This window comes from Hemitrygon akajei, chromosome 5 (assembly GCF_048418815.1).
Source record: "Hemitrygon akajei chromosome 5, sHemAka1.3, whole genome shotgun sequence".
NCBI classification, from domain to species: domain Eukaryota; kingdom Metazoa; phylum Chordata; class Chondrichthyes; order Myliobatiformes; family Dasyatidae; genus Hemitrygon; species Hemitrygon akajei.
Genome location: NC_133128.1, coordinates 155,335,461 through 155,348,072, shown reverse-complemented (window position 1 = coordinate 155,348,072; position 12,612 = coordinate 155,335,461). Strand labels below are relative to the sequence as shown.

The 12,612-nt window shown below is 38.6% G+C and overlaps 1 protein-coding gene and 2 long non-coding RNA genes across 6 annotated transcripts in view; 2 read left to right on the top strand and 1 right to left on the bottom strand.

Moving 5' to 3' along the window:
* The window catches only part of LOC140728354 (uncharacterized), a 68,906-nt gene extending 59,128 nt beyond the window's left edge, over window positions 1–9,778 (top strand). The window contains exon 3 of the long non-coding RNA XR_012099056.1: window positions 7,831–9,778. This is a non-coding gene — a long non-coding RNA (uncharacterized lncRNA). The remainder of the gene's footprint in view (window positions 1–7,830) is intronic.
* The window catches only part of LOC140728353 (uncharacterized), a 76,163-nt gene extending 66,160 nt beyond the window's left edge, over window positions 1–10,003 (bottom strand). The window contains exon 1 of the long non-coding RNA XR_012099055.1: window positions 9,806–10,003. This is a non-coding gene — a long non-coding RNA (uncharacterized lncRNA). The remainder of the gene's footprint in view (window positions 1–9,805) is intronic.
* A 101-nt stretch (window positions 10,004–10,104) lies between these two features.
* slc39a10 (solute carrier family 39 member 10) overlaps window positions 10,105–12,612 on the top strand; it is a 59,185-nt gene continuing 56,677 nt past the window's right edge. For 2 of the 4 annotated variants that reach the window (XM_073046960.1, XM_073046957.1), the window contains exon 1: window positions 10,105–10,234. The gene's annotated coding sequence lies outside the window, so the exon portion shown is untranslated. Of the gene's footprint in view, window positions 10,235–10,277; window positions 10,445–12,245; window positions 12,287–12,612 lie in introns of those variants that run through there. The other 2 variants (XM_073046958.1, XM_073046959.1) reach the window with 2 other exon arrangements.

Here is a 12,612-nt window from a genome sequence, read left to right as displayed (position 1 = left end):
GACTTGGATAAAGCCCAAGTTCTATAAATTAAAATAATATATACTACATTGTCAATAAAGACTGTTTAATTTAAGCATTAATATACTTCAGGCAAATAGACAAGGTTAAGTGCTTTGTTACATTTTATTCTGCATGAGTCGCTTAACGAACATTATTAATGCTTCACATGGTTGAGCATTGCTTGCCACACCATTGTAACGATAATCCATATATTAATATGTGCGGTTGGGTAGCACGGTTACATAAATGGGTAGCATAGTAGCATAGCAGTTAGCATAACAACTTACAGCACAAGTGACCTGGGTTCAATTCCATGCAGCTGTCTGTAAGGAGTTTCTACATTCTCCCCATGACCACGTAGTTTTATCTGGGTGCTCAGATTTCTCCCATGTTCCAAAGACATATGGATTGGTAGGCTGTGAGCAAGTTATTTGGCACGGTAAACATGACGGCGCTTGCAGGCTGCCCCCAGCACATCAACGGACTGTGTTGGTTGCTAACAAAAATGACGCATTTCATTCTATGTTTTAGTATTTTTATGTACCTGTGACAAATAAAGTTAATCTTTATCTTTAAATAATCAGTCTTTCCAAGAAACACATCTGCTCCTGTAGGAAGGATTTGCTGAAGATCAAACAGCGACATATTATAATTGATGAAAAGCAAAGTGACACTTCTGCATTTGGCATATTATGAGAAATCTGGACTAAAGAAATCGTGTTATATCCGTGCCCAGCCCACACATTATTGCTGTTCACTACTGTAGTACAGTGTTATGATTACCATGCTCTAATCACACAATGATGCAATTGCTGTTGTGTAAAAAGCTTTTCAAATTAGGCAAAGAAACCAACCAAGCTCCTTGAATATTTGACAAATATACACCCTGATAAAGCAAACAAGAATTCGGCTTATTTTCAGTCACTTTGTGAAAACTTTCAGAAACAGTAAACACTTCAAAATATGTTTGCCAGCACTTCACAATAAAACAGTGATGGTTTGCATGCTCATACAACATTTTCATTGCTCATTGCTAAATCTGGAAAGCCCCATACAATTGGAGAAATACTGATTCTGCCAGCTGTAAGAGAGGTTCTGAGTACGATTTTGCATAAGCCATCAGACTAAATAACTAAAATGATTCAGCTCAGCAACAACTGCGTTCAAAGATGAACAGATGAAATGTCTGAAAATATGGAAGACACATTGTGCAACAAACTTAGGATAACAGAATTTGCTCTGCAGTTGGATGAGTCAACTTTGCCAGGAAATGAATCTTTGTTTCTTGGTTATGTTCGTTTCATAAAAGCTAGAAGTGTGATTCAAGAGTTGTTATTTGCAAGGTAACTAGAAACAGATACGAAGGGGGTGTCAATATTTTGGGTTGTTGAGAAATTTTTCAAAGTGTAGGATCTTCTGCTCACCAACATTCCTGCTTGTACAACAGATGGGGCACTATCATAGGATAGGATGCCACTGTGGGGTTATTACTTTCTTGAAAAAAAAGCCATACCTACCATTTACCATTCACTGTCAACATCTTGTCACAAAAGAACCATGATAAGCTGCACAAATCATTAAATATTGTTATCACAATGGTAAATAAAATCAAGTGCCATGCTGTCAATTCTCAACTATTTCAAGAGCTTTGTATTGAGAATGACAAACAGTTTAAACGCTTGCTGTTGCATACAGAAGTCTGGTGGCTCTCGAAAGAAAACCGCTGAGACACTTTTATGTGCTTTTTGAAACCGTGATAAAACTCAAGAATATTAGGCATGATATTGCTTATTCAGAATTATTCATAAAGTTTAATGAAATTGATCAATTGCAAGGAAATTATGTGAATATTATCAAAGTCAAATCAGTCTGCTCCACATATCTGTCCAAGTTAATCCTATTTAAGTGCAACATTGGCTGACGAGATCTTTTCCACTTTCCAAGCCTCTCTGATTTGGAAGAGAAAGAAAGAATACCAGATGATGATAAACTATGCCCACTTGCATGATTTGCATAATGACATGTCTGAGAGATTTCAGGATCTTCTCTCAATCCAAATTCCAGATCGGGTAATAAATCCATTCCTAAACACTTGTAACAAGCATCGAAGAAGAACTGATCTTGCTGCAAAATGACTTTTGAGCTGAAGTCGAGGTTCAAAAAATTGTGTCAAGACTTTTGATTGAAAAAAATCTCTGTAAGTTTCCCTGCAGTTGTCTTTCCAAAAACATATTTAATGGAGCACAATTTCAGTACCATTGCCCAAATTCTATCAAAGCAATGAAACAAGCTGCAAATTACTGAACGTAGGTTCTCAGACATATTAGGCAGAAGATGAGAGAAGATTGAGAGTAGCTGTTATAGGGGCAATTATCCAACAAGCCAAGAGGAAGTGGATGAAGTACCAAATTAAGACTTGTGCATCAGTATTCACCAAAAAGAATATAGGGAATACTGAAATCAGGGAGAGGTATATTGTGTATAGTTCTGATTACTGGAAAGAGGTGAAGACTTTAGAGAGGGTTCAGAAAAGGTTCACTAGGCTATCACCTGGATTAGACAATATTTGCTGTAAGGTGTTAGACAAATTTGGATTGTTTTATCTAGAGTGTCAGGGGCTAAAGAGAACCTTGATAGAAGCACATAAAATTTTAAAGGGCATAGATAGTTTAGATAGTCAGAGTGTTTGTTTCAGGAAAAATGTCAGTTACTAAAAGGGCATAGCTTTAAGGTGAGAAGAAGGTTAAAGGAGAGATACTGGGACAAATTTTGTCTGAAGTCGTATGTGTCTGGAATGCACTGTCATGGGAGATGGTGGAAGCAGATACAATACCAACATTTAAGAGTATTCAAACAAGTGCATAACTAGGCAGGGATGGATATATTTAGACCATCTATTGGCAAATGGGATTAGTTTAAATTTGTATTATGGTTGGCCCTCCTATTGTGGGCCAAAGGGCCTTTTCCATGCTGTACTATATGTTCTGTTCTTAAGAAATGCTAATTGGTTACAATAAATTACCCTACATAGGTGGGTGATAGGAAAATGAGTGAGAAGTCTAAGGATAGATAAGAGAATAACTGGTGTATAGCTTAGAGCTGAAAGCCATGATGGACATGATGGCCAAGTAGCCTCCTTGTACAAAGAATGGAAGTACTAAAACATAAATATAAAATGTGATGCTGCAACTGGCTATTCATGGATTCATTTAGTTGTTGGATTTTCCAATTTTTGGAAAATGCTACCAAAGTCACAGTCTTGACTCTACTGTGAGAGACAGACTTAAATATTTAAACAGCACTTCCAAACCTTTCTAGAACACACACACTTTTCTATCTGGTGCTGTGCAAATAGTACTAGGCATGTACGGTATGTCTGCTACTAGTAATATCCAATGACAAACCATGTAGTGGGTGGAGGAGGGTATGGAAAAGAAAGGAAAACATCAAGTGAAATATTTACCTTGTAACACTAAGAGTGCATATTTAAATAAAGGTAAAGTATTAACCAGATACAAAATATAAAAAGGAGAAAGACAGTGGGAAAATAAATTCTATGCTAGAATAAAGGTTTAGCTGTTGTTCATCTTGCTTTCTTTGAGTAACGTTTAAGTGGCACAATTCTGCACTGGATGCCTGGAGAGATAACAGAATATGTGTAGCTTGCATTACAGTTGTATTTTATGATCAGCTGGAAGGAAGAATATCATACATAATAAATTAGGAGAAACTCAGTGAGAATATCCTATTAATGCATGGTGAGAAATTGTACATCTTTCCACATCTATTATCCTTGAAAGCTATGAAGTTCCCTTAAAGTAACAAAATAAGAGCTAGAATACAAAACCAGATGTTGAGATTGGCTTCAAACATGAGAAAATTTGCAGATGCTGGAAAGAAGCAACACGCACAAAATGCTGGAGGAACTCAGCAAGCCAGGTAGCAGCTATGGAAAAGAGTAGTTCTGAAGAAGGGTTTTGGCCCAAAATGTCGACTCCTTACTCTTTTCCATAGATGATGCCTGGCCTGTTGAGTTTTTCCAGCATTTTGTATGTGTTGTGAGATAGATTTTATCCTTCCTGTAAAATGCAGCAGGTCAAGCAAATAAAAGACAGCATTTTAGGTTTAATCTTGTTTTGAAATTATTTGATTACAACTTTGTTAGTTAACAATTTCAGTTACTTGGATAAATGCTGGACAAACAGTAAATGAAAGTAATTGAAATGTTTAATTTATTTGATTATGTGACACGTCTTCTATTCTAATAAACCTATATACAAACACACTTTAATTAGTAGATGTATATTATCTAACGAACTCCAATACATTTATACCATTCTTACCATTCAAGCTGAAGTAAATGTGGCACCATGCTTAAATATACAAAAATCCTCAAAAGCTGAATCAGTTGAAGTTGTGGACTGTGAAAGAACCATTGGAAATAAATCACCCAGGTTTCTCTGAAAATCTCAAAACAGATGGTCTAAGTTCAGCACATCCTATTACTCATCTTCTCTATCCACTGCATACTTAGGCCATTACTTAATCCAGCATCTGATAGGTTGTACAATTTCAGCTTTTCAGACAGTAGCCACAATACTACTCTCTAACTTCCTCCCATCTGTCTTAAATGTACTTCTCCTTTTTCTAAAAGTATACCTCCTAATTCTAAATTCAAAGTTCAAAGCAAGTTTACTATCAAAATACACGTCACCATATACAACCCTGAGATGCATTTTCTTGCAGGCACTCACTAAATATAAACACAATCAAATCAATGAAAAGCTACACACAGATGGATAAATAAATCAACATGTAAGAGACAACAATTTGAGCAAATATAAAAATAAAAACAAAATAATGATAATAATAATAATAAGTACTAAATATTATTCAGAACAGAAGCTGCAAGAGTCCTTGAAAGTGAGTCCATAGGTTGTGGAATCAATTCAGTGTTGGAGTGAGTAAAATTGCCTACTCTGGTTCAGGAGCCTGATGATTGAGAGGTAATAACTGTTCTTGAACCTGGCGGTGTGGGGACTCAGACTCCTGCACCTCTTTCTCAATGGCAGCAGTGAGAAAAGAGTATGGCCCTTGGTGGGGGTCCTTGATAATGAATGCTGCTTTTCAGCAAGAGACTCCTTATAGATGTAATCAATGGTGGGGAGGGCTTTACCTGTAATGGATTGGGCCGTATCCACTACTTTTTGTAGGATTGTCTGTTCAAGGGCATTGGTGTTTCCATACCAGGCTGTGATGCAACCAGTCAATATCTCTTCACTGTGCATCTACAGAAGTTTGCCAAAGTTTTCAATGGCATGCTGTATCTTTGCAAACTTCTAAGAAAATAGAGGCACTGGTGTACCTTCTTTGTAATGGCACTTAACTGCTGATCCCAGGACAGATCCTTTGAAATGATAATGCTCAGGAATTTAAAGTTTCTGACCTTCTCCACCTTTGATCCCCTGATGACAGTGGTTCATGGACCTCCTGTTTCCTCCTCTTATAAGTGTCCTGAATGGGCTCAAACCGCCAACCTTTTGGTTACCAGATGAACGTGCTGACCAATTGAGGTGCAGAGACAACCTGCTATGAGTTCCATCAGAACTCATAGTTGTCAATATTATCAGCAGTTATTTTTCTAAACTTCTATATAGGCCCAATGAGAATCAACTAAACTGCAGCCAAAGCCACAATCAGCCTCAATTAATTTCAGCAGCATGAGACCCAGATGACTTTACCTCTGATGCCTCATCCGTATAATCAGCTGACCATCTGAAACCACATTGAAACAACAAACCTCAAGACTGAGGCTAATACGTAGTGGAACCAGTCACCATTTTTTAAAAAAATCTAGTGTAAGGTACCTTCAATGCTCAAACTATTTCATCATGGTTTCCACCTAGCCAGCCTTGCTTAAATCCTCAACTTCATCCTCCACAGAAGTGAGCAACATCACCACCCTCTTTCAATCTGGCATATGCATCATCCTTACCTCCTCTACTGTTTGTGCCATGTCCAGTATGTCACTATGTGCAATGAGAGTACCAGAGCTGTAAAATCAAGTGTTGTTGTGTCTTTATCATTACTATCTTCGGTATGTTCCTCCTAACTTGGTCAGATGGTCGTTCCTGATTATGTAAAATAAATGTACACTGTAGATAGATATAGGAGAGAAATAAAGATGGATGTGCTTATATAACTTGCAGCTGGTGAATCAGAATTGTGGACATAGGAAGAGAAATTAAACTACAGATGGAAATGAAATTTTAAATGTCTGTAATTGCTTAAGTGAAATCAAATACAGGTCAGCTTTTCTACCAACGACTGAATGTCCTTAATTATATAGGAAATTCCGACATTTCAGTTCTTGGCATCCTCAACTGCCAGGATGAGACCACACTCAGGTTGGAGAAGCGAAACCTTGTATTCTGTCTGAGGAGACTCCAACCGGATGGCATGACAATCAATTTCTCGAACTTCCAGTACTACCCCCCTCCCACCAATCCTTCCCAATTTCTGCTTCCCTCTTTTACCTTATCTCCTTACCTGCCAATCACCTCCCCCGGGTGCTCCTCCCCCTTTCCTTCTTCTATGGTCTTCTGTCCTCTCCTATCAGATTCCCCTTTCTCCACCCCTTTATCTCTTTCACCAATCAACTTCCCAGCTCTTCACTTCACCCCCTCCCCGGTTTCACCTGTCATCTGCCACCTTGCACTACTTTCTCCCGTCCCCCCCCTTCCTTTCCAGTGCTGAAGAAGGGTCTTGGCCTGAAACATTGACTGGTTACTCTTTTCCATTGATGCTGCCTGACCTGCTGAGTTCCTCCAGCATTTTGTGTGGATTGCATTATACTGTATAGAAGGTTGTTGGGTTTGCAGATTTTTCGAATGGAAGTTTAAGTGAAGTTTAACAGTCAGCAATTGTTCCCCACTTAAACTCTCTTTTCCCTTCCAATTAATTTTCCTTTCTGTAACTACCACTGGAAGAAATTCTTTCCTCAATTCACTTACAATATGCACTTTTAGAATCTGTATTCTCTTTGATCCCACCCCTCATACTTCATAAAATTTCAGCAACCTCCCCAAACCTGCACATTAATCCCATGGCCACAGCTAGATGCTACAGAACACATGAGATGAACAGTCTTTTATGAAGCAAAAGTGGGTTATGAGTGGTAGTGAGACTTCAGGAGATGGAATCTAAAGCCGTCACATTTGTACTGTTTCTAAATGTCTTTGAAATTCAGACAATTAAAAATGTAAGTAGATTCATATAATTACTTAAAATATATAAAGATAACAAACTCAGTTAAAAATTAAACCACTACAGATCAATTTAAATCAGAAAAATACAAAGTAAACTAGATAGTACTTTTATGATGAACAGTGACCCTGATCAACTTCCCCTGCAGCATCAAAATACAAAAAATATATTCTATGCAATGGAAATTGCTTTCAAAGAAACATGACTCACATCAGAGTTCAATCCAGCTCACCAGCTTCAAGCCTCTCGCTGCCTGTGACTGAACCAGATAGATTGCACATTTGACAGGAAAATTAGTTTTGGACCTTGCTTTCTTAATGATGTTTTCTATTGTCTTGGTAAAGAATATTTGCTGTAACCTCACACCCAATTATGTATTTGCTATGTTTTGACTTTATAGCTGAGTTAGCACAGTTACTTTGTTTTTAAGAGTGATAGTTCTGAATTGAAAACCCATTCAAGAATTCACCACTAAAATTTATTATAAATGCTATCTTTTAAGTTGACATGTTAAACGGCTCTCTCTAGTGGAAATAAAATATCCCATTATGTTTCTCTAACAGACAATGTGAAGGAGAATCCTAAGAACTACCGATATATTAAGAGCAAAAGGATTGCAAGGCACAAGATTGGTCCTCTGTAAGATCAGAATGGTAATCCATACGTGAAGCCAAGAGAAATGTGGATCTTAAATGAATGTGTTACATCTGTAGTTACTCAGGAGATGGACACAGAGTCTACAGAGTGAGGCAAAGCAGCAACAAGGTCTTGGACTCTATACAGATTTCAGAGGAGGAGTTTGATGTCTTGAAACAAATCAGAGTGGACAAATCCCCTGGGCCTAACAAGGTATTTCCTCAGACCCTGTGGGAGCCAGGTCCCGAAATTTACAAGGGCCCTAGAAGAGATACTTAAATCCTTAGCGACAGGTGGTGTCTCAAGAGTACTGGAGGATAGCTCACATTGTTCTGCTGTTTAGAGTTTAAGTAAAGTTCTAAGAATACACCAGGAAATTATAAACTGCGTCTGACATCAGTAGTGGGAAAGTTGTTAGAAGGAACTTAAGGGACCAGATATGATATTGGATAGACATGGACTGATTAAGGATAGTCAGCATGGCTTTGTGCATAGTAGGTCATGTCTAATCAATCTTAGTTTTTTCAAGGATATTACCAAGAAAGTTTGGCAAGGCAGTGGATATTGTTTAGATGGACTTCAGCAAGACATTTGACAAGGTCTCGCATGGGAGGTTGGTCAAGAAGGATCAGTCCTTTGGCATTCAAGATGAGGTAGTAAATTAGATTAGACATTGTCTTTGTGGGAAAAACCAGAGTGGTGGTAGATAGTTGCCTCTCTGAATGGAGGCCTATGAAAATGTAGTGCTGCGGGGAAGGGCGCTGGGTCCATTGTTGTTTGTCATCTGTATCAATTATCTGTATGCTAATATGGTTAAATGGATCAGCAAATTTGCGGATGACACCAAGATCAGGGGTGTAGTGGACAGCAAGGAAGGCTATCAAACCTTGCAGTACGACGTGGACCAGCTAGAAAAATGGCAAGATGAAATTTAATGCAGACAAATGTGAGGTGTTGCGCTTTGGGAGGACCAACCAGGGTAGTAGCGATAGGGTAGTGAGGAGTGTGGTAGAAACAAAGGAATCTGAAAACTCAGGTCCATAATTCACTGTAAGTGGTGTCACAAGTAGAGAGGATCTTAAGAAAGCTCTTGGCACATTGGCATTTTGAGTAATAAGTACAGGAATTGGGATGTAATGTTACTGTTGTACAAGACATTGGCAAGGCTGCATTTGTAACAGTATCTTCAGTTTTGTTCACCCTGCTATAGGGAAAATGCCTTTAAGCTGGAAGGAGTACAAATGAGAAGAGTAATACAGAGGTGTAGAAAATAATTAAGAGAATGGATAGAGTGAACATGTATTCTTCCTATAGTTGGGAAATTACAAACTAGAGGGTATAGGACAAAGGTGAGAAAGATTTGAAGAGGAGCCTGAAGAGCAATATTTTTCATCTAGAATGTAGTCAGCATTGGTAGGAGTTGTCTCAACTGGCAGGTACAATGCATTTAAAAGGTACTTTTGACAAATGCATGACTAGGAAAGATTGAGAGAAATGGGCTAAAAAGCAGGCAAGTGGGACTGAGATGGAAATCATGGACTGAACTGCCTGTTTCTGGGCTGTATGACTCTTGAATCTAACAATTTTTTTTGGCAGTTAACTAGCTGGTAAACTGTTGTTTCTGAGAAATAGTCCACGAGACTATTTACTGTTTATAAATTCTATTGTTTTTAATTTCCTGTAAATGTCTGCAATAAAATGAATCTCAAGATAGTATAGTGACATATATGTACTTTGAGGACCTGAAACATTTGTTGTTCCCTTTCCCTTGATACTATCCAACTTAATGTTTCCAGCACTTTTGCATTAACATTTCCAGCATCTCTATTTTATTTCTATTTTCAACTATTAGTTGGGCTTTCGGGAGAAGGTTTGCTGATATTTCCCAATGCCTTGAGTTACCTGCTGGCCAGGTACCAGCTCTGGCCTGGTCCCGATCGGGCCTTCAGGACGGTTTTGTACCAGCCAGAGGCCGCAGAACATTCTAGACCGTTTCCGGTCTGCGCGGCCACCATTTCTGCACGCCGAACTCGTCAAACATTCGCCTGCCTTATCGAGACCCGTGCAGGGTGGGTGACCACGGCAGGTTCGGGGAGGGGGAAAGAAACCACATGCCACGGTACCGCGCGAATACCGCTGATCGGGGCCATCGGCAATTATCTTTAACTGTAAAAGATGGCGGGCGCGCCAAAAGCGCGCGCCCCCGCATGTGGCGCGGTGCGGCTGCGCGCGCAGCCTAAAGGCGGTGCGGCCCTGCCTGGCCGGACGGGCCCGCCTCGTGCTCCTTGTGTTGGTACCGAGCGGAGAGGATGCACACGGCACTCGAGTGAGGTATTTAAACACCCATTTGTTTTGCTTCGCACAACCGAGCTATTGGGCGCCGTGATTGTGCTGTGACTCTCTCGCCTCGTCGGCCCTGGCCGGCAGCTGTCAGCCGTTCGTTCGTGGGGATTGATTTCTGTTTTATTTTTTTACGGGGGGGAAAAAAAGAAGTTCGCGTGTGTACAAAGGACAGGAAGGAGAGAAAGAGGGGTGAAAAAGGTCTTGTGATGGGTCTTGCACAGCTTAAATTTAATACAACATAATGATAAATGTGCCGTTAGGAGTGCTTACAAACCTCCCTTTACAAAAAAAATAACAATTTAAGCGTGCTAATTTACCGGTTGATGCCGCAAGTCGGGAGGATGGTCATTCTGCCCGCGTTAGATAAAGTGGTGGTCCTTGGTCAGTGAATTGGGGGAGGGGGTGTTTGATTTATCTTCTTGTTAAGACTGCTGCTACTTTGGGTGCTGCCTCTCCGTCACCCTCGCCCTTCAATCTTTAGATCAGAAATTTTGTGTGCTGCGTGTGGGGGTGAATTTTCTTTCTCCTTTTTGCTGCAAATTTCTATCCGCAGTTTGGCGCATTTTTAGTATTACTCTGAACACGATGAGTCTTCATTTTTTTCCCCAATCGAGTTTTTCCTTCCACCCCCTATTATAAATAATTAAGATTAAAATATCTTGATCTTTGTTAAACCGCAAATTGGGGAAAATGACGTGCAACCGTTGTATTATAACTGTTGAAATGCCACTTTGAAACAGCAAGGAGAGCTTTACTAGATTGCTTCAGAAAATGTAATTTTGTTTGAGTTGATGAAGCGCAATTTGTTGCATCGTTTTTATTTTAAATTTAAAGTTATTTCAATTAGTTATTGAGTATTTTCACATTAAAGGCTTGTGGTGTAATGCATGTTTATGTAACGATTGCACGTTAAAATCCTAATCGGTGTTATTCTCAACTGCAGTTTAAATCTTCAAATTATTCCGTAATGGTTTCTCTTTTACAGGTTGAATACCGTTTCCATGTGGGTACTTTAACTTGAAACCTTTCAGGGTTGGCCTCGTTTTACTGTGGCATAAGTTTATTAAACGCTGAATTTGTCATACATTCATTACCTAAAAAATAATAGAAACCCCTATAATATTTGTTTCTATGTGACCATGTGTTGGGGTTTTAACTCATTTAATAAAGCTGCTTGATGTAGGTGAGCAAGCAATTTTGAAATTATTACCCCAGTACCAATTTTTTTATTGCCTATTATTTGTTCGTTTTACTTCAGGGTGATATAAGCAGTTGATCTGAAGGGCCTCAGTACAACCAATCTAAGAAGTATGAGTGAAATAAATCATAACCTTCATCTTGCTTAGACAGTGGTTGTAGTGTTGGAGTATAATGGCTCTGAATTTGTATTCTGGGCACTGCTGAGCATAACCAGTAGTGCCATCTGGTTAGTACTGACCTGTCTGAATACCAATGTTTCCATTCATTGTAAGCTAACTGACTATTTGGAAAATTAAAAAAATAAATAATTCAGTTCCTTGTAAATTCTTGGGCTGCATCGTACCAGCATTTGCCTCCTGAGTTTTGATCTGGCAAACAAGTGCATGGTCAAATAAAAATGGGCTGCATTGGATTTTAGCAATGGGCATTTTTTTTAATATATATCTTGTGACTCAACCTACCAAGGTTAGCACAAGGATCCAACAAGTGTTCAATGACCCAGTTGATAAAATGCTAAAATGAATAAACTCTGCTGCATAAAACTTAAAATTTAACAGATCTGTTTCTTATTAATGTTGCACACAAGTTCTTTACCACCCTGCTAAATCTACCATCACTACTTCTAATCCTATCAGAATTCTTGTTTCTTTCTCACTCCTGCTTACCCAGTTTTGTCTTAAGTATATTAATGCCATTCATCTTTTACTGCCAGCTTCAAGTTCCACATGCTTGAGTTTATTGGTTCATAAGCTTTTGAATTGTTAACTCAATTACTAACTTTTGTATGTACTAATTTCAGATGCCTTCCAAGTGAAAACCTTTCTGTCTACTGTTTCAAATGTTAGTATTCATGCTGACATCATTAATAATATTTAATTTTTAGGTGTGGTAAATAATTTTAGCAGTCACAGTTATCTGCTTTGACTGATTTATTGCTATTGATAAAATTTGAAGGCAGCCAGTGCTTGGGCTCTATTCAGTATACTACAGTATTTTAAAATTGTTAAAGTACTTCTCTATTTCAAAATCAGTTAAATGTAGCAAATGTTTCAAACATTGTATTGACAATTTATTAATTTGAAACAAAAAAACTTGAAATATATGATCAATGTATATGATCTGCTCTCATGGGGAAATAATGAAGATTATCCCATTTTAGAGCTTGT